The sequence below is a fragment of the Fundulus heteroclitus genome, chromosome 1, assembly GCF_011125445.2.
Source record: "Fundulus heteroclitus isolate FHET01 chromosome 1, MU-UCD_Fhet_4.1, whole genome shotgun sequence".
Lineage (NCBI taxonomy): Eukaryota > Metazoa > Chordata > Actinopteri > Cyprinodontiformes > Fundulidae > Fundulus > Fundulus heteroclitus.
The window spans coordinates 3695094-3716578 of record NC_046361.1 but is presented as its reverse complement, the minus strand read 5'-3'; the positions used below and the strand labels follow the sequence as shown (position 1 = coordinate 3716578).

The 21485-nt window shown below is 41.0% G+C and overlaps 1 protein-coding gene and 1 long non-coding RNA gene across 3 annotated transcripts in view; one reads left to right on the top strand and one right to left on the bottom strand.

The window, feature by feature from the left end:
- Positions 1–10922, bottom strand: part of snphb (syntaphilin b) — a 33068-nt gene extending 22146 nt beyond the window's left edge. For both annotated transcript variants that reach the window (XM_012879382.3, XM_036147886.1), the window contains exon 1: positions 10582–10922. The gene's annotated coding sequence lies outside the window, so the exon portion shown is untranslated. The remainder of the gene's footprint in view (positions 1–10581) is intronic.
- On the top strand, positions 3366–3592 carry LOC118566309. The gene is made up of 2 exons (XR_004932946.1): positions 3366–3403; positions 3503–3592. It is a non-coding gene; the product is annotated as an uncharacterized LOC118566309 (long non-coding RNA).
- Positions 10923–21485: the final 10563 nt, after the last annotated feature.

The following is a 21485-nucleotide window of genomic DNA, read 5'->3' as shown; positions in this document are numbered from 1 at the left end:
GGCATGTATAATTGATATGTAACATTGCTAAGCTTTTTTGTAATCTCATATGGCCCATGCCATTTAGCCAGCAATTTATTGTCACTGGTTGGTAAGAGTAACAGTACCTTTTGACCTGGGGTAAAGGCTCGGTCCTTTGCCTTCTGGTCGTACCAGGTTTTCTGCTGTCTCTGTGCTGCCTTCAGGTTTGCCTGTGCCAGAGTTGTCATTGCCTCCAGCCTCTCTCTCATTTTGAGAACATATGCCACAATGTTGTCTCCTTTGGACTCAGTTTGCTCCCAGTGGTCTTTTAGCAAGTCCAGAGGCCCTCTCACCTGGCGTCCATATAACAGTTCAAACGGTGAGAAACCCGTTGATGACTGCGGGACCTCCCTGTATGCAAATAGTAGATAGGGCAGCCACTGGTCCCAGTCTTTTCCTGTTGAAGACACAAACTTGCGCAGCATACTTTTGAGTGTCTGGTTGTAACGCTCAACCAACCCGTCTGCTTGGGGATGATAAGGGGTGGTCCTAATTCCCTTTACCCCCAAAAGCAAATAGACTTGTTGGAGAAGTTTGGACAAAAAATTTGTACCACAATCAGTGAGTATTTCTTTGACAACCCCCACCCGTGAGAAGAGCTGAAGCAGACAATTGGCAATTTGCTTAGCTTTTATGGACCTAAGTGGGAAGGCTTCAGGATACCGTGTAGCATAATCACAAATCACCAAGATGTAACGATTGCCCGTGGAGCTTCTCTCTAGGGGGCCAACAATGTCCATACCGATTCTTTCAAAAGGAGTGCCGATAATTGGCAAAGGCTGCAACTGGGCCTGTGCTACGCCCTTTCCCGAGGTTAGCTGGCAGGTTTTACAAGAACTACAAAATTTTGAGATCTGAGCATACATGCCAGGCCAAACAAAACGGCTACCAATTCTTCTCAATGTTTTTTGAAAAGCCATATGACCTGCCCAGGGAATAGAGTGACCAAGCTCCATAACTTTCACTCTATACTTCTCTGGTAAAGCCAGCGCTTTGTTTTTGTCTTTAATTTGATAAAGGAGACCATTTTCTATGATGTAGCTGGCATCCTCCCAACAGCTAATTCTCTTGACTTCCACCTGCTGAGGGACCTTGTCAAACCAGGGCTTAAGAGTGGGGTCCTGTTTCTGCAGAGCCCCCAAATCTGCAGGGATGCAGAACTCCACAGGATTGAGCGGTTTGGAGAGCTTCTCTTTCTCTTGTTGCGTGCCAACAAATTTATCCCTTCTCTTTTGGGCCTTAGACTTTCTTGTCTTGCCTGGCTCAGAATCTAATTCCACATCAAAAAATGGTAGTTCCTCCAATACACCCCTGGCAATTTGGTCTCTAGTAAGGACATTGCAATGTTTTACCGGAACATGTGTGGATTCTGTAGGATTGGAAATTACATTGGGCTCTAACACCTCAAGCTGGTTACCTTCTGCCTGGATAATGAGATCTGACAGTGTGGGAATGTCATTACCAAGAATGACTGGATAAGGTAAGCTTTTGGCTAGAGCGACTGTGAGCAAATAAGTTTGTCCTCCAACAGTCAAATAAATATCAGCTGTCGGGTAAGAATGTTCATCTCCATGAATGCAGACTAATGGGGTCTTGTCTAAGGACTGATGCTCAGATGGAACCAAATTAGACAAGATTACTGTCTGACAACAACCAGAATCTAATAGTGCTTCCGTACTATGGCCATTAATAAGCACTGGTGTTGTACGCACTGACTTCTGAAAACTCTGTCTGGTTGCTGGCCTAGGCACAGAACAAAGTAAAGACTTATTGTTTTTTAAAGCGGGGCAAAAGTGTTGGGTGTGACCAAACCTATTACAGTTATAGCACCTGACCTCTTGTGCCATTCTAGCAGGCTTATTAGCTGGGCGAAAATGATGGGGATATGGAGAAGTCTTACTACCGCTGTTACTCTGACCCAGACCACACACCTTATGACCCCCAACAGACTTACTTGGCAGGGTTTGGCGAGGTTCTCGGCCGTAGTAGGTAGTTCTTGTCCCCCTCCGTGCGGATGTAAAGGTCTCAGCAAGGCGAGCGGCTTCTTCAGCAGAATTGGGGTCGTGTTCCCGGATCCAGATCTCCAGCTCGGGGCTGACCATCCGCAGGAACTGTTCCAGGATCAACTTCTCGCAGATTTCTTTCACTGTACTTCTTTCCGGCTTGATCCATCTGGTGACGAGGTCCTTCAGACGAACATACAGCTCTCGCGGCGTCTCATCAGACTCAATCTTCAGTGATCTGAATCGACGACGATAAGTTTCCTCTGTGATCTCGTACCTGGCCAAGATGGCTTCTTTGACCTTGTCGTAGTCATCAGAGTCTCTCATGTCCATCTGAACGTAGGCACTTCTGGCTTTGCCTGTAAGCAGAGGGACCAAACGAACCGCCCACTCAGTCCATGGCCATTGACACAAATGGGCCATTCTTTCAAAGGTAGTGAGGAAGTGTTCGATGTCATCATCAGGGGACAGTGGATGCAGCTTGGGCTCCCTCCGGGGCCTGTACTGGTACTCCGGCTCAGACTCTATGTCACCATCATTCGGAACCTCCGGCTCCAATGGCCTGTCCTCTTGATGTGCTGATCGGTCTGATTGCATCTCCATTACCTGCTGCTGGATCTGCTGGACTTTGTTTTGCATGCTCTTCCAGCGCTGTTCTTGCGTGGACCTGTCTTTTTCCACCACTTTGTCCCTTACAGCCTGGGAGTCTATTAGCGACCTCATCATGCTTGCCAGCTCCTCCAATTTGTCTTTGGGACCACTTGCACTTGCTCCTTCGGGTTCAGCCAACACTCCATCGTCTGGCTCTTCTGGGGTCCTTCGTCCACCTCTCTTCATCTTCTTCTCTCCACAGCAAGGGAGCACTCCTGACACCAATTGTCACGTGGCTGGCCTTAAGAGGTTGGAGTACGTGGGGTGTGGAAGGATTGATGCAGAGGCAGAGATGTCGTGGTCCACAATTTTTAATTATTTGTTTTTTTCTGCCACCTATTTACAAAGTGCAAGAGAGGTTGAGAGAGCAATGTTTCTTCTCCAGCAGCAGCACAGCAAGTGATGAAACAGGCGCCTTTAAATACTGTCTGACTAACTGGTTAAAACCATAAAACTCTCCCAGGGGTGTACATTTAAAGATTACTTCCTAAAACTATCTAAAACCCTCTATAAACCATAACAACAACCATAAACCATGTAAAACACCAAGCTATCTACATAAAATCCTAAACCAAACACCAAAGATAAATAGAAACCTCATAACCATATAAAAAGCTAAACTTGGCTCCCCTACACATTTCCCTGCCTTGGTCCAGCCCGGAACCTTCTTAAGGCAGTCATTTCAGCCCCGGCCTCTTTTAGGGGACGGACCTGGACACAAGGACAAGGTGAGTACAAACCAAACATTTCACTTCCACATACAACACTAAGGATAAAATAGATATTGCACACATGTTGACATTCTAATTTGTCACCCTCTTCTCCAGGGCCCAACCACTCTACTATAAAGTGCTGCAGTGCCACTGGATCTAAAACCAGGAAAAGGAAATGCATTCAATAAACATTTATACAAATAACTGTGTGCAATTATTTCTTAAATGTGCAAATATGCATCCATAAAGTGCTGTATGCTATCTAAAGTGCTTAAATACAAAGTTAAATGTTCATTCTTAGATGTAACAAACGGCTGTTTGTTACAGTCAGCTAACACAACGCATTTTCTACAGTACCCTAAAACCTTACAGAACTGTTGTTTAAAACTACTTTAAAAGTCTAGCTGCTTGAAAGCAAAATATAAAGACACTAGTAGGTCTTTAACAGTTTTGCACATCACTGTATATTGAACATTTCAGTAACAGTAATGTAAGGTGTGAAATGAAAGAAAGGTTTTTCTTTTTAATGGGAAACACAAAGTAAACAACACAAGCGGACAGGACAAATGGACTCGTTCCAATAAGTTCTCTATAGATCTGGAGGTGCTCTGAATAAAACACCCGAATGTTTAAAAAAGTGTTTAAAAACTTCTTACAAGCAGTACTCTGTGTGAAACCCAAACTGGGACATTTGGCCTTTAAAGCAAACAGAGATCAGGTCAATGCTGCAGAGTCACCCTGTTGCTGATGCTGCAGTGCATACTGTCCAGCTCAGCTATAGTTTTGCCAAGCACCGCAGCAGACTACAGCCCAGTTAACATGACATGTCTGATGCAGTTCATCGGCTCAAACTCTAAGAAGTATCTTATGTACAGTATAAACTAGTAAACTTAGCCTTATAGTCTTTTATTGGCAAAGGTTCCTGCAGCGTTTACTGGCAACAAGCGCGATTTAGCTCTCATTAGGCTTATCTGGTGTTAATGTGAGCTTATTTAGGTCAGGAGCCTGAAATATCTAATACACTATGGGTTTATCATTAGGGAGTCAGGCTGAAATCAGGCTTGAGTGCTGCTATCAACAAAATCATGCTGTTGTGTTACACACAGGTAGGAGGAGCGAAGATAAGTATAACAAACAGAAAATCAATGCTTAAAATCCCATTTGAAGTGGGAGGAGACCGAAGACTAACTGTATTCATCTATCATGCTCTCTGCATCTATACATAAAGCTGACAGGGAGGAGCCTCTGCAGTTATAGTGCTACATCTTCTGTTAGCAGAGCTTCTAAAACACATTCATAAATTAGAGTGTTGCAGGGCAGGAAGGTTCTCTGTCAAACCACTTCTTTAATGATCTTAAGAATGGGCCGAGATCTTACAAAAGACTCTGATCCACATCTAAAGCTCCACACATTATGGATCCATCACCGTCATAAGCATTTCTGATTTAAGTTGTCAGCTTTCTCATTGCACACCACAAGGTGGTAAAGTTAGCAGGTTCTTTACCTGGATAAAAGGAATTCAGGGTAATTTGCATACTTTCTGTTTCCACTGCTCTGAAAAGCCGTGGAAAATATATTTAAATCAGCCTAATGACTCATGTGGAAGTCTTGAAGAAAACTAACCTTGCCTGCAAGATGAATTCTCAAGGTAATAATGCGAGAAACACACGAGAATCTATGCTGTACCACTCCGTCTATAACCGTTTGTGTCCAAAACAAAAACGGTTTGGGCCAATCATGTTGCAGTATTGAGGTGTAAGGCGGGACATACTGAGTAACAAAGGCAAGATCAGCTGAGCCCACACCCAAAACAACACAAACATGGCGGCGCAGGAGGACGCACGCGTAGCTGCTGCTATCACATCTGTTTTGTAAGACTCCACAATTTCATCTTTGATTGTAACAAGTGCCTTGTCTAGCTTACCTTCTTGTGTTTTCTCACGACGTCTGCTGCTCATGTTTTAATTTGATACTGTGATTGGCCAAAAGCAGCCTTTGGTAGGCGAGCAATAGGTGTTGCTTCGCCCTATCAACTCAGAGAGTTTTGCTGCAATTCCCTCCTTTCCATAAATAGATTCAAATGGAGCAGTCCCATATTGATTAATGTGCAGAATTGACAGTGCTACACATTAACAATCTGGCTTGCCAGGTTAATTTGCTCAGTGACAAAAGAAACAGTGAAATAAGCCAAATATGAACCGTTAGGTATCATCTGAAAGAATTACATGTGAGTTTAACTTCCACTAATTGATGAAAGCCAGCAGGAGTTGAAAACGAGGTGCCAGACGTCAAACCTTCTCTCCAGGTATAGTGAGCCTCAGCTGCCTGGTCAGTTGAATGAAAGGGGGTCTGGCTGTAATCACATTCCCCAAATGCCAGAGCATGTTGGCAATTAAACAATATCGTAATAAACCCAGCAGATATTTTAGTCTCACACAGCTAAATTCTGCACTGTAAGTTTCAAAACAAGTTGTACTTATCAGGTGATGTGTTTCACTCCTTTAGTTTCTACACCATGATAAAAATTTTTTTTTCATGAACACAAATGTTTGAAAACAGACAATTTGTCCTTCTTGTACTTGAGGGAAAAATGTAGTAGCCCTGTTTCCGCCCGCTGACAGGTGGAGGGACAGTGCTGCATTACTCTGGGATCCAGACAGCCGGACTAAAGTGTGTTGTCGAGAAACCTTCTCTGGCATTCTCATCTAAAGAACTTTAAACAGAAGAAATATTGGAAGAACATTTGGACAGTTTTGATATCATTATTTTTAAAAACTGTGATAAAGCAAAATTGGTTCATGCAAAAAATAAATTAAATATTTGTACATATAAAATTTCCAGCAGCTGTATGGCACAAAGGATGGGCAGTAACGCGCAATTTCAGCAATCCCTCCACAAATGATCCATAAACTCTTACATAGCTTGCACCAATGGATTTCTAATCTGATGATTGTGACGTCTGCTGGCTGATCATCAATGTAACTGTCGACTGAGGCAGACATGTTTGCAGATTTTTTTAACTATTTGAACTGATGTTCTAAAACACAGGCTGGCTGTCCTCTTTCAAATAACGGATCCTCCTAAGGTTAGTTGTCATTTCACCCCCCCACACAGCTTCTTGGTGATTAGTAACACCAACTGATTAAGAAAAAGTGCAAACAGCTCCAACTGAATGTGGCATATAGTGCTGCTTCTACAGGCTAGAAGCATTCAGACAGACGTCCTGCAGCATATTCCACAGTAAGTGCATCCATCCAGTTAAATGATGTAATTAGCATCACATCCAACAGTCCAACAGAGATGATGACGACAAGCTTAGCAGCCAAATGGAAAGAAAACAGTAGATTTAAAAGGATTAAAGAATTGAAATTCCTATGAAAACACTTGCTATTGTTACACATTTTGCTTCTTTTCTGTAATTGTTTGCTTTTGTTTAGCTAATAAAATCATGGAAGGATTAGATCTTCCCTCCGTGTGTGTGTGTGTGTGTGTCTAACACCATGCTGTGACAATGACTGCCAAGTCACCATGGAGACGGCCAGTCCACCACTCGTGTGTGGAACGTGAGCAGAAGGAGAGCTATGGCTGACTGATGAGGGGGAGTCTGCAGCTGATGAGAGGGACAGGCTGCAAAGAACAAGTGTCCTGCAGCAGAGGTCCACAACCTCAGCTAGCCCCGCTGGTTTTCATCTCCTCACCCTCGTGTTGTGTCGCTATACAAACTGCAACTAGACTTTTGAATAGCCCAGGGTGCATACCGCAGGGCACCTGGAGCACAGCGTCAGTCTGATTATTGTAACATTCAAGAACAAACCCCAAAGCCTGAGAAAAATCAGAAAGACTAACAAAACATGCCTAAACCGAGCATGCTATGAGCTGACAGGCTGCTGTGCGGCATCCAGAAAGACAGAAAAAAAAATAAAATAAAATAAAAACCCAGCTGTTTATTCTCCAAAAAACAGCACCAATGAAACAGCCATAAGTGGAGGTTTACCATCCTTTGAGGTTTTGAAGAAACTGCATCATCATACTACCAGTACGCCAGAGTCAGCGTGCCTGTCAGTGGAATACACCGCCTCCTGCAGACTCAGTACTGGCCAGTTAACACTGCTATATAACTACCTTACTCAACTTGCTCTTAATGTTATTCTACAATGTAAAGAAATGAAGGAAATAACTAACGTATAGTATTGTCGTTTCAGCCGCATATTTTTGCGTTATTACACTTTAAACGTGTTTCCCAAATCTGAGGCTGAGACAGAATCTCATCCTTGAATCATCATTTAAAATCACAGCGCATTTAATACCCTGTGTTCTTTTCCTGTCCAAATCACTCTCTGTTGATCAAAAATCCAAACAGCTGCAAATATACAAATATTACAGCCATTACAATAATCTATAATTTATGGCTTCTTTCCTGGAACCAACCAAAATGCTACATTTGGTCAGCTGTTTCTCCATATCAGGGTTGAGGTCAGGGCTATAAACAAGCTTAAAGTTAGCCTTCTTTATCGATTCCACAAACAGTTTGGATTTGTGTTCGTGATCATTGTCTTGTTTCAGCGGACACAGTTACCCCCTAAGATGAAAAAAAAAAAAAAACAGGTCGGAAAGGTCAGGAACAATCCAGGCAAACCAAAAGCTCAAAGCTGCCATAACATGGAAGCTGCTGGAACTCCAGTTTCCCTGTTGACAGTAAATCCAGTTTCAAGCTAGCATGAATCTGGGTGTCAACCAAAAAAAGTTGCTTCTCATCCAAAGTCACCGCCTTGAAGTTATATACGCATGCCAAAAGCCTTTTGGAGAACAGTTTTTGTCAGGAAACAGTCTTTGGTCAGAGGGACTGCTTTACACAGTAGCAGTTTGTTGTGTATCTCACATACTGAGCAGCGTTTTAGACAGGTTGAAAGCTGCAAGCGGCTGGACTTGGACTTTAGATGATTTTTCTCCAGTACCAGTGATGTTCACGTTCAGCTTGAAGTCTTTTCAGGTGAGTAATTCAGTTCTGTACAGAGTACGCTGCGTACCTTATTTCTGTTAAAAGATGTGCACACTGACATAACATTTTGGTTTCATCTTTAGTGACAGACTGCTGAGTCCTACACTAAAAAAAAAAAATAACTAGGGCAGTTGTCTTCTTTATGTTGAAGGTATAGTGGACAATCTTTTTTTGGCTTTGAGTGACGGCGGATCATCTTATCTATTGGTTGTCCCACATGCTAATCACTGTCGTGCTCACATAACGCCAACGTGTGTGCTTGTTCCTTCTGAGTCTCCGCTTGCTGTGTGAGCTTCGGTTTTAGCCATTCATTGTTGCTTCACTTCCCCAAATACTCTGAAAGAGGCTGAGAGTCGCAAGAAGCAAACTGTCTGACAAGTTTATGAGAAGAAAAGGAAGGCATCAGAAGAAAGAAATAAGACCTTAGTGGATTTGGGAGATTCTTTCATGCGGTCCCCTGAAGAGCAGAAGAGCAGGTGGGATCCTGAGCATGTGCAGTTATTCAAAAAGTGACTTGGGCGTTTCTTACCTACATTTCTGGAAAAATTATGAATGAATGAATAACTTACTTCAGACATTGAACACATACAAACATTATGTATAAATAATAAGTTATATATATATATATATATATATATATATATATATATATATATATATATATATATATATATATATATATATATATAAAATAGCGTGTGTTTGCATAGTGCTTTAACTAGTCCGTCGACCCCAAAGCGCTTTACAGTACAGTTCACACACACATTCACACTCTGACGGTGGTGAGCTATGTTAGTAGACACAGCTGCCCTGGGGCGCCACCACTTGATCATACTTAGTTATTTCACCATCTCACACATGCTACTGTCTAGTTGAACACTGTTTAGCTTCTCAGAGTGTTTGCACTTTCATGCAAATTTCAGCTTTCTACATTGTTCTGTAATCGTCTGCTGGTTTCCCTTTTTAACTTTACCATTCCATATTTACCCGAATAAGGCTTATTAAGATACTAATAAATAATTGATCAGTTTATTTCCCCTTCTGACAAATTCTTCTTCTTCTGCTGTAGCTATTTATTCATATTATTTAGTCTTGCGTGTAAGTTGGGTGTCTTCTGTTTACCTGTTTTTTTTTACCACTGTCACATCTGAATTTTTTCATGTCAGGCTGCAGAGCATTGCATTGCGCAGCTCCTCACATTCTGCATGTGCTCGAAAAACAGCCTCAGTACACTTGTGTACTAAACCGACATGCAATATTTGTGCTGTACAGAACCCAGAAATTTGAAAAATTCAAAAGGAGAAAATATAACATAATCGCAGACAGAAAGAAAAATGAATAAATTCTAATTGAAAAAAACAACAACAACATATTTCAGCAGCACTTCGGTCCATTCTTTTGGTTCTTCACTCCCGCTATTCCCAAATGTCCAATTAGTGGCTTAGAAGGGACTTTCACATGTATTACTTGATCATGTATAAAGATTATTGATATTTCTAGGACGAGTTATCATCCAAACCAAGCCTTTGGGTCGTACCTTTCTATGCTGACTGCACATTTACAAGGATTCATTGATTTATCTTGCACTGACTGCACGTTGTTATTCCTTACAGATTCCCCCCTCCAGCAATTTAGACTGTACCTTAACGTGTTTAAAGTAAAACTCTCAGTCATTTGTCTGCTGGGACAAAATCACAGAAAAAAAAACAACATCACAAATGCTGCAAGGTCAAACTGCAGCGCAAGGCAACCTGTCACGACTCCGCTGCGAGCAAACATGGAGGACTCGGAGTTCTGGGTACACCAGACCCCTAATCCCACAAAACATTAGAAGCGCATACTGTTGAAATCCCTGTTTTGGTGCAGTGAGTGCGCACAGGAAGGCTGTGAAGAGTTGGGCTGAAACAAGCGCACAGCTTGAGCAGAGCAACATCTGCCGAAGTAGGAGCGCACTGCGCAGCATCCGTCAGCTGCAGCAACATAAACAGAGCAGGAAGCACACAGCGCAGGCCTTACGCTGAATCAGCCACATCCACGGACACGTTCCCTGCACAAATCACTCCGTGCATGCATTATTTCCGCTGATGCCACTTTTAGTCCTTGACGCACAACATGGTCTCCAGTTCACAGACGCCTGCACCGCATCATGACGCTATGACCAGCGGCTCTGGTGACTTAACTAACCAGACCTTACCTGAGCTCCTTCTTTCCGATCCACAATGTTGTCCTGCTCACGCTTCCATGTCGTCGGTTTTCATGGTTTCCTTGCGGTTTGGTACCAAGAGCTCCGCCTGATGGAGCGCTGATCTTGGCTCACACGCCCGGGGAGGAGAGGAGGAGGGCGGGGCTGGTCCGGGGGGTGATGCAGGAGGTGCGCTGGATAGAAGGATGGATACAGCGTGAGGAGGAGAGAAGAGGAGAGGAGAGGAAAGGCACACGGGGATTTGGACGGAAGCATCTGCGTCACATTACGTCGGGTTGTTTTTAAAGGAAAACACCGCTCAGTCTAGCTGAGGGACTCAGAGTACTCGATGGTCCCATGGTTTGGAGAAGTAAGGTCAAGAACGTAATGAAATTCAATTTATAAGCAACAGGGAAATCTTCTAATCAACATTTCCAACATCCAAGCAGCAATAACTTTCTCATCATCTCTTTATGTTCTCCGTTGTTTCTGACTGTCTCACAAAGGTTTATTTGAACCTTAGACGCCTTCTGTTCACTGGATGCTTTTCTTAATTGTCTAAAACGTTTTTTTTTTCTTCATAAGAATGTCCTTTTGGTTACGATGAAGACATTTCTGTCAAATCTATCAAATTAACTTTGACCAAATAAGATTAGAACATCATTGGACGGTTTATTTCGGTAGTGAATTTCAAAGGGTAAAATTAAATATGTCAATTGATTTATTGAAAACAAATTGCTATTTTTCAAGGGTTTATTTCCAACAGTGCTGATAATTGTAGCTTAGGCTACAGCAAATTAAAATCTAAAATACAGGTTCTTCAAAACTCCAATTATTAGACTAATAATAAAAGGCATTTTAATTCAGGCATGTCATGTGCTCCACAGTTTTGCGAGTAAGCTAAAAAAAGATCATTGCTGAAGAAGCTGGTTGTTCACAGAGCACTGTATCCAAACATATTCATGGAACATTCAGTGGAAGAAGAATAAATACAAGCCCAAACATCTTTGCTCTAAGAAGACTGTGAAGGAAATTCCATTCACAAGAGTATCAGGGAGCTTCAAAAGGTGTGGAGCTGGAGTCAGTGCTTCAAACACACCCACCACACACAGATGTACCCAGGACAGGGGCCACAACTGCCACAGTCCCTGTTTTAAGACACTCCAAAGTCCTCTTTCAAGATGAAGTTCAAAGACACAGACTCTGGAGGCAGGGTAGAGTGGAACAGATTCAGAGTTGCTTGAGCTCCAGTATAAAGTTTCAATTCAATTTTATTTATATAGCGCCAATTCATGATACATGTCATCTCAAAGCACTTTCAAAGTCAAATTCAATCAGATTATACAGATTGATCATTCCTCTCTAAGGAAACCCAGTAGATTGCATCAAGTCTTGACAAGCAGCATTCACTCCTCATGACAGAGCGTAGAGCCACAGGGACAGTCGTCTGCATTGTTGATGGCTTTGCAGCTTTTCCACACTCAGTGATGATTTGGGTACCCATGGTATCTGCTGCTGTTGCTCCATTCAGGGTTGTGTTCTTTTTAATGAATGATTCGTTCAAAAGAACAACACAAACAAGTGAACGAGCTGAACCCAATCACTTCATTAATTGATTTGTACATTTCTCAGTACAGCTTAGGAAGAGGTCAGCGCACATACCGGTTGGAACTGGAATTGCTGCGTCCTGTCGCTCCTGAATCTGAACGAAGCACTGACTGACCTGAATGATTCATCCTACAGTGTCCTCTTGTGGAGGATACGCCGTCATGCCACAGGGAATGCTATCTGTTTCTCCAATAACGAGTCAAGCCACATGAAAACACACATGCCTGTCGCCCCAGTCCCCATTATCTTAACAGACAACATATAGAACAATGAAACTGAGGGCAGAGGTGTGTGTGTGTGTGTGTGTGTGTGTGTGTGTGTGCAGGGGCAATATCTTTTACTTGTTTTAGTTACTTGAGTACTATATTTGTTTTAGTTTTCTTTTTATATTCTTAATGTAGGCCACTCAGAGGTTTAAAGTCATAATCACTAAACATTAATATTTTTACCTTTGACCGGTTGCTAGAACTTCAAAATAAGGTAGAGATAGAGCCTGAAAAGTCAATTTAATCTTTATTACTTGTTTTAAGTGTAAATAAACAAAATAGGCAAAACACGTGGCTATAGTGACACAAAGTGACACAAGGGTCACTTTAGAACTGGGGTGATGTTCTCTACTTTTTTAGTTTTAGTGAGGATGCGGGCAGCAGCGTTCTGGATCAGCTGCAGCTGTCTGATCGACTAAAAACTAAAATTGGAACTTAGAAGAGGCAAGGATACAATTCTACATACCCAGACTGTGGGTGAATAACTTTGATTACAATAGTAAATCTAGCAAACATCTTGCAAGTCAATTGGAAATGGAAAAAGTAACAATTTCAGCAATAACTGACTTTGTTGATATACCAACTAATGTCCATAAAGAAAGAAAATTTATATATTTTTTACTTACTTAAACCTACAACTCTGACATGGAGGAATTTGTTAAATGAGGTACATCTTTCTAAATTAAACGAGGAACAAAAACGGTTCTTAAGTGACCTTCAGCAGCAAGCAAATTCCATGAAGAACATAAAAGAATGCCAATTGGTGAAGCTCTGGTATCTGATGGCTTCCCTTCCACATTACTACAATGGATTCTGGCTACTGCTTGTCCTCACATTCTAAAGTATGGTCACAGAAATTCAGGAAACCTCAGTATGCTCTCCAAACATGAATTGCGCTAACATAAATCTCATCCTAAAGCCAGAGAAAGATCCCAAACTTCCTTCTAACTACTACCAAATGTCACTTATAATCTAAACGTTTATCTTAAAACGATCTGCAGGATGGCCACAAGGCTTGAAAAAAACAATCCCACATATGTGACAGGCCCCGGGTGTTAACAAACGCTGTTGATTTGAATTCATTTAATTCATTTATAGTCATGGATCAAATTACTATTACTATTTTTACAATGGTATATATATATATATTAGGGCTGGGCAACGATTAAAATATTTAATCGCGATTAATCGCCCTGATTAATCGCGATTAATCGCGATTAATCGCATTGTATTAACAAACTCCAAGAATGAATTCAAAAGTAGTGTAAAGAGCACTTTTATTTTAATGTTCTGCTGCCATATGAACAAAAGTGTTGTAACATTTGTAGCACTTATTTTATACTGGATATTTTCAACCCATCTATTGAATTTAGTGCACTAGTTGATCTTTTCTTCATAAGAGAACAGCAAGCACTACAGCCAAAATATGGCCTTTTTTGACCTGCTGTATATTAGCCAGTCCCTAAGCTTGATGTATCATGAAACTGTTGACCTTTTGGGTTTTGTGGTTTTTATTTTATTATTACAATTAAATAATAATAATAATAATAATAATAATAATAATAATAATAATAATAATAATAATAATAATGTTCAGTGTTTTTTCGCTAATCCACCTCTTATATATTTCAATCCTTATGTAATTTTGTCTGTGTTGTGTGCACCTGCCTGTTGCTTTAATCCTATAAATTTCCCCGTCGTGGGATAAAAAAAGGATTAGCTAATGTTATCTTATCTTAAATAACACTTTTTAATATATGTACTGGGTTCTTTCAAGGTCTTAATTACATGTTATGTGTGGGCTCCAGTAACATCCATCCATCCATCCATCCATCCATCCATCCATCCATCCATCCATCGATCTACCTGGATGTTCCCTGGAGGACTGAAACGCCTCAGTCAGAGACGTCTGTGGGTCTGTCGGGGCAATGACAGAAGTTTCCTCTCCTCTCTCAGTTTCTGTGGCTCGACGTTTTCATGTTTTTTCACGTGCTTAGATAAATTTGTTGTGTTTCCACGGAAATGAACCGGCTTTTTACAAAACATACAGCTTGATTTCATTTACGGTATTAAAATAAAGCCAAACGGTGCTACTTCCCCTGTTCCTGTTTTTCCGCTGCTGCTGTCTCTCTCAGCTGTTTGTGTATTAAGTTTGTGTGAGAGCTGAGCGGGCGGGCCAGGCTGAGCCTGCGTGCTGATTGGCTGGCGCCGCTGAGCCATGTACGAGAGGGGAGGGGGAGCGGGAGAGTGCTGCTGCAGTCAGCGCGCTGCAGTCAGCGCGCGTGCTGACTGACACTGACTGAAAGCATGTGAGCAACATGCGTTAATGCGCGATAAAATAAATATCGCCGTTAATAGTCTAATGAATTAACGCGAAATTAACGCGTTAACTTGCCCAGCCCTAATATATATATATATATATATATATATATATATATATATATATATATATATATATATATATATATATATATATATATATGTATAGCGCTAAATGCCAAATGCTTGTGTGAAAACAAATGACTGGATTTGTTAGAGCTATAGTCTTGAAAGAGCCATGAGACAAGGTTGTCCACTCCCCTCCTCATTGTTAACTATATTCATTGAAACACTAATAGAGACAATAGGAGACACCTTCTGTCACTTTTTAATCCGATTTTGATGGATTAAAAGTGGGCGGGGCGATTAAAAAGGGGCGGGGCTTATTTTTTAATTGACCTTTTAGGTGACCACATGATCGTCACGTGACCCTGCTCGTGACCCTCATGTGACACCGTATCATTGACCCCTACCGTGACCTCCATATGACCCCTCATGTGACACCCTCATGTGACACCCCCTTCCCTCCCGTGACCTCCACATGATCCTACCACGTGACTCTCACAAAAAAAAAAGTCCCTCCCACCCTCACCCCGCCCCCCGGTCGCTGCAGTCATAATATAAGGTCCTTTTCTCAAGCATGGATAGTGATTCACTCCTTTTCAACATGGCGTTCGAAACAAGCAAGCAAGAACCTATCATTTCTGGCACACCCGTCACGACCTACAACTATCAGGATGGTGATGGGCAAGCTCAGCAGACCCCTCGCAAGGTAATGCTGTCTCTATGCAGAACTCAGATGCCTCCGACCCTACCTCTGCAAGAAGAATGGTCTTTGGAACCCTATGGAGCTCGCGGTAAATGGGGATACCTCTTCAAGTACGAAACCGGCGAAATGTGTCTGTATCAGCTGGATCAAGAAACCGACAAGCTGCAACCTATCCACTCCTTGTGCATGTTAACGTCAAACGATTGGGCTGTTCTGAGACTCGTCCTGCTCCGCAAACTAAACCCTGAAGATACGTACGACGCAGGCCCCAAAGACTCGTACTTGACATACCCTGTTGTGAATCTAGAAACCCGCGACGCAATCAAGGATTCACCCGCTGCTAAACGTCGCAAGCGGGCTCATCAGGAAACCGAGGATGGAATCATGGATTCACCCGCCGCTAAACGCTGCATGCAGGCGTTGACCCGCTTGAACGAGACTGACACAGACTCGACAAATAGGATCTTCTCAGCCACATGGCAATCAAAGACGGGGGTTACCGGCCGATGGTTTTTCCGCGCAACTCTGAGACAGGCTCAAGATAAAACAACCCCGGTTATTTTCGTGCTCGACTATTATAATGCAGACTGCGGCGTGTTTAGACCCTTGTTAACCATTCCCTTCGACGCATGGCGTGACAAGATGACTGCAATAGCAGACCAGATCTCAACGCTGTTTCGCGACTGTCGCAACTGGAGAGACGTTTTGGGGATCAAGAAAGTGCTAGCTTTTTAGACCCGCCCTCCTCACAACAGCCGATACCGCCCCCTTCAACGTTAACCACACCCCTTCTCAGTATATATTCTGATCGGGACTCTATGCAACTCCACTGACCAGACTTTTAGCATCTGAAACCATGAGCAACTACATGGTTGAAAGAACTACTCCAACATCACCGCAGCATGGCTCTCCGGACAGCGACAAATTCTTCCCGGGACCGTACCACCCGCCTTCACCCTCGCCAACCCCTGAATCATCTCACGAAAGCGACACAGACAGCGAGAGTCTTCTGACGGGGCTGCAGAGGCATACCGTCTACTGGTCCAGACCCCCCGGAGGTGTGAGACTACGGCCCGAGTTCTTATTTTTTTCCAATAAGATTTCCGGACTTCCAGCCAGGCTTCCCGCCATGCCATCACTGTCAGAGACCCAGGAGGAAGATTCACAAGCGCTGAATCTTCCACCCTCCCCGGACCCTTCTCAGTCTGAGTACTCACAGCTCCACGACTCACAACTTCCCTCCGGTCAAGGAGATGCAGCATCCCCGCCCCCATCGCCGCGTGAGGACGTGCAGATTCCATCCGGGGAACCAGACGCTGACACCGGGGCGGATGAATACGACGGATGGATCCGCTTCGGGTTCATCAAAGCGGTGAAAACAGTGGTGCACCATCTTTTAAGCGCCGCCATCGAAAAGTACATGCGTGATAAATGTTACGGCTGCATTTATGACCGCCCTAGTCAGAGAGAGCATGAATGTTTGGAGCAGCTTGAGGATGGGTTCTTTGAAAGCAATTACTATCGTGTAATGCGAGTGCTTTGTAACGCACGCTTCATCGATGCCGTTCAACGGTTTTTAGTCGCTCGCAACATCCACCAAGACAACGACACAGTCAACGCCGTCGCACAAGCTTACTTGTACGAATTGACAATGGTCAAACGGGTGCATGACCACATCAATGAGGTGTATAATCAGCTGGTTGAAGAAAACTATGAATTAAAAGATCAACTTGAAACCATCACGCGGTACTGGCGGGGGGCTTGAAACCAAAGCATGCATGTTTTCTCCAGTCTTTCTCTTTATATATTAAAGTAGCAATTTCTAAAATTAGTTTGTGATATATTAAATGAGTGTTTTTTAACATTGAGTGTGTGATATATTAAAGTAGTATTTTCTGAAATTAGTTTGTGATATTGTATTAAAAGAATGTCTTTCTTTTTATCTAACCAATGAGTGTTTTTTACATTGAGTTTGTGATATATTAAAGTAGTATTTTCTGAAATTAGCTTGTGATATATGAAATGATTGTTGTTTACAATGAGTTTGTGATATAATAAATTAATTAAAGTAATTTCTTTCCTCACTCCTTATGTTAATAAAAAATATATAAAACCCAACCACATTCTTTCTACACTTTTCTTTCAACTAGAAAAAAAAAATCTGTTACAGCCATGGCGTGGGAAGTAAAATGGCACCACTCGTCATTCTTGTTTCTAACAGTGTTTTGAAACTCCAAATGGCTAGGAGCACCATGTATTTGTTATATGTTAAGCAGCAAACTTGCAGGCTGTACCCTGTCTTTCTGAGTTACCACCCTTAGATTTTTCGCCCCACCGGGCAAAAATGGTCAAGTGGAAATTACTCACGGGCTGGTGAACAAGAAAACTGAGTTGTAAGTAATCTGCGTCCATCTACCTCTAGTTTTGAGTTTCAAGCAAAATTTGTGCCATTCTTGAATTGAGGTTGAAGAGAAATTATTTTTAAATGGCCCCTGGAAATAGTTTAGGCACTCCTGCCTAGGCCCGTTGCCTACTAGGTAATCCCGTGGAGGCTGTGTGGACAACTAAGATAACATCCGCAGGTATTATTATTATCACAACACATGGCAAGGCAAGGCAAATTTATTTATATAGCACAATTCAGTACAAAGACAATGCAAAGTGCTTTACATGATTAAAATATAGCAAAAATAAAACAGAATAAAAGCAAGTAGGAATAAAATGTAGATAGAAAATAGAACAAAAAAAGTGGTGATTCAGTTAACTAGAACAGTTGAAGGCAATCCTAAACAAATGTGTTTTTAATGTTGATTTCAAAAGTCTTCCTGTTGCAAAACATTAGTTAATTAAAATTTAATATAGGCTTATTATCCTTTCATTACTTGATGTCTGAAAACACTACATATCTTTTTTCTAATACCGACTACTTTTTATGCAAATTATGATAATTTTGTTAGTAGTTCATAAGATAAAACCAATCAAGCAAATACTTCTAAGTAGTGTATAAACATGTTAAAGAACTTTTGCAACGGTATATTTCTTTTCTAAAATAAAACTTGGTAGAAACTGTCATGGTTCAGTTTTTAGTCCGGCTTTTTTCCTGTTTTTTTTTTTTTTTTTTTTTTTCAGTTCCTCCTCTCACTCAGCTCACCCTCCAGGTTCGTGCGGGTAATTATGTGTCTGATTCATTTTTAGTTGAAAACGGCACCCTTCAGGGGAGTTAGTCCAGTACTATTTTCTATTATGATAAACCTGACACAGGAAAATCACTTGTTGCAGATCACGGGGCAATTTTGAAAAGAGGAAGGAATATGTTGTAAAGAAAGTTCAGGATGCTATTGATTGTAGTGGAAGATTGGTCTTTGAAACGGGGATTTAAGTTATCTGTTGAGAAACCTCAATGTTTTTCACGAGAAAGAAAGTCAAATTTGTCTGAAATTGTATAAACAAAGATTAGAAAGGGTAAAAGGTTTTAAATTCTTGGGGTTTGATAGTTTGCTTAAGTGGAAACTATTCAATACTAAAAGTATTGAATATTATGAGGTGTTTAACAGGAGGTGTATGGGGAGCTGATTGTATGGCGTTGAAAAATGTATATATTGCATTAGTTAGATCAGTTCTAGATTACGGTGGTATTGTTTTTGATTCGGTTCATCATTAAAAAGGTTGGACATAAGGGTTAGGGTTAGTAAAATCGAGGTTGGAGAAATGCCATTAAGTCTTAGAAGGAAACACTTGAGGGTAAATTATTGCGGTAATTTACAAAGTCAAAATGAAACACATCTAACAAAAAGTATACTAATTGAAAGTTGGGAAAATAGTAAAATTAAAAAGGAGTTATTTAGTAAGGGAATTATTCAGATAATTGAGGAGTTAGGAATCAATAATTGAGCCGTTAGTCTAACTACCTTAATGCCGGCTATCTTTGCTATCTTTGATCTTTCTTTCTTAAAAAAAGATTAGTTCGAGCAATAACGTGTTAAGTATACAAGCTTATGTGAACACTTTGATACATGAGAGATATGGGTATTATGTACATGTATTCACGGATAAGTCAAAAAATCCAGAGAATGGAAACACAAGCTGTGCTTTTGACATTCCTAAATTAAAAGTTAAGGTGTTTAAAACTGATTATTTGTCGGTTTATGCAGCATATTATTGGGATCAGCATTCCAGAAACTGTGGAACATGTGCTGTTTGAGTGTATTAAATACTCAAATCAAAGAATGGATCTAAGGAATGGAACAAGAAGGAATCAAACAACTGAACATTACAAATATCTTCTCAAATAAATACGGAAAGATGGTGCTTAAGATCATGTCATCTTATCTACAACAAACTGGACTAAAACTAACGATTTAGGGAAAAGTAACTAAAGATCAAGTAGGCGGTGATAATGCACTATTTGATGGCAAGACACCGGTAAAAAAAAGAAGAAGAAGCTTACCCTCCACTCCCTCAGCAATCTGTCACACCTGTTGGGCACTAATTAGTCAGAAGTAAAAGGTACCTCTCCAAAATATGACTTTGGTAAAAGTTCAAGTCACTGACTGAAATGTTACTTGAGTAAAAGTATCTGAAATGTCTTACGTATGAAAATTACTGTAAAAATAGATGTACTCAAGTAATGTAATAAAAAGTATAAGTAAAACAAAGCAAATGCTGTTTGAATGACATTTTTGGTAAACTTTAAAAGTCAAATTCACTTGAAATAATATAAACAGCCAAGTGCAGGAGAAATTAGACAGAAAACACAACCTTTTTGTAAGCTTTCAGTTTTCCTTCTACAAGTACGGTCAGCGCTATGCACTTTAAAATTGTACTAAACCAAGTGCAGGCAAAATTTAGAACAGGGGGTGTATACTAAGAACATGGTAAACCAGTTCCAGCCAACCTACTGGAAGTGGTAAACCTGCTAATAGATACACCTGCAGGTTATCATTGAGTTAAGAAAACTCTCTGCTATTAGATGCTTTACCTATAACACAAGGTTAATTTAACCCGCCCTACCACTGAACCAGATTCTTATCCTGTTGGTGGTGATGAACAAGGCCAGGCAAGTCCTGACTTTGTGGCAGTCAATCTGTAGGTGGGGTCAAAACACTTGCGAGTCTGCCTGTGATTCCGAACAGGAATCATTGGCAAGTCTCTCTTTTTGTAACGAGTAACTAAACCAAACATTGAACATGTATTGGAGTAAAAGTATGCAATTAAGTTCAGAAATATAGTGAAGTAAAAGTTTTCAAAAAATGTTATACTCGAGAAAAGTATAAAGTACTCCAAAATATACTTAAGTACAGTAACGAAGTAGAAATACAACACTGGTTAAAATTGTAATTCTAATCTTGTTTTGGACACTTGTCGATGCTGAATTCCAGGGGCAGACACTAGAAGTTCATAAATTTAAAATCATGGCTAGTGCTGATAAATACTTATGAGTCAAATCACTTTTAAAAAGTAGAGATTTGGAACGTTGTATATATTTAAAAGCATTAATAACTGAATTTGCATTGCCAAAGGGATCAGAAAGAAAACAAAAGTCTGAAATAAGATAATAACCTATGTATCGATGAGGCACATTGTACTCCCTGGGAGACATTTTGCTTGGTATTTTGGTTATTTCTTTGTTAAAGTTTTAATTTGCTTTAATTTTTTTTGCATTCCCGGTGATTAACTACATTCAAGGTAGTTCTGAAAAATAAATTTAAAGTAGGAGATGTTTCTCCGAGTGATAGCCCGTCAGTTTAGGCTGACGACCATGTCCTGGTAAGGGTATGTCCTTCTCTTTCCGATTTCAATTGAACAACAAGCTTTGTGTTGACTAGAATTTAGCCATTTCTTTTTATCTTGGAATATCAGGCCCTGAATACAAATGCAGTCCACACTTTTCAGATTTACATTTGAAAACCACTTTTTAAACCACAGATTCTTTTCTATCCACATTACAATTATGC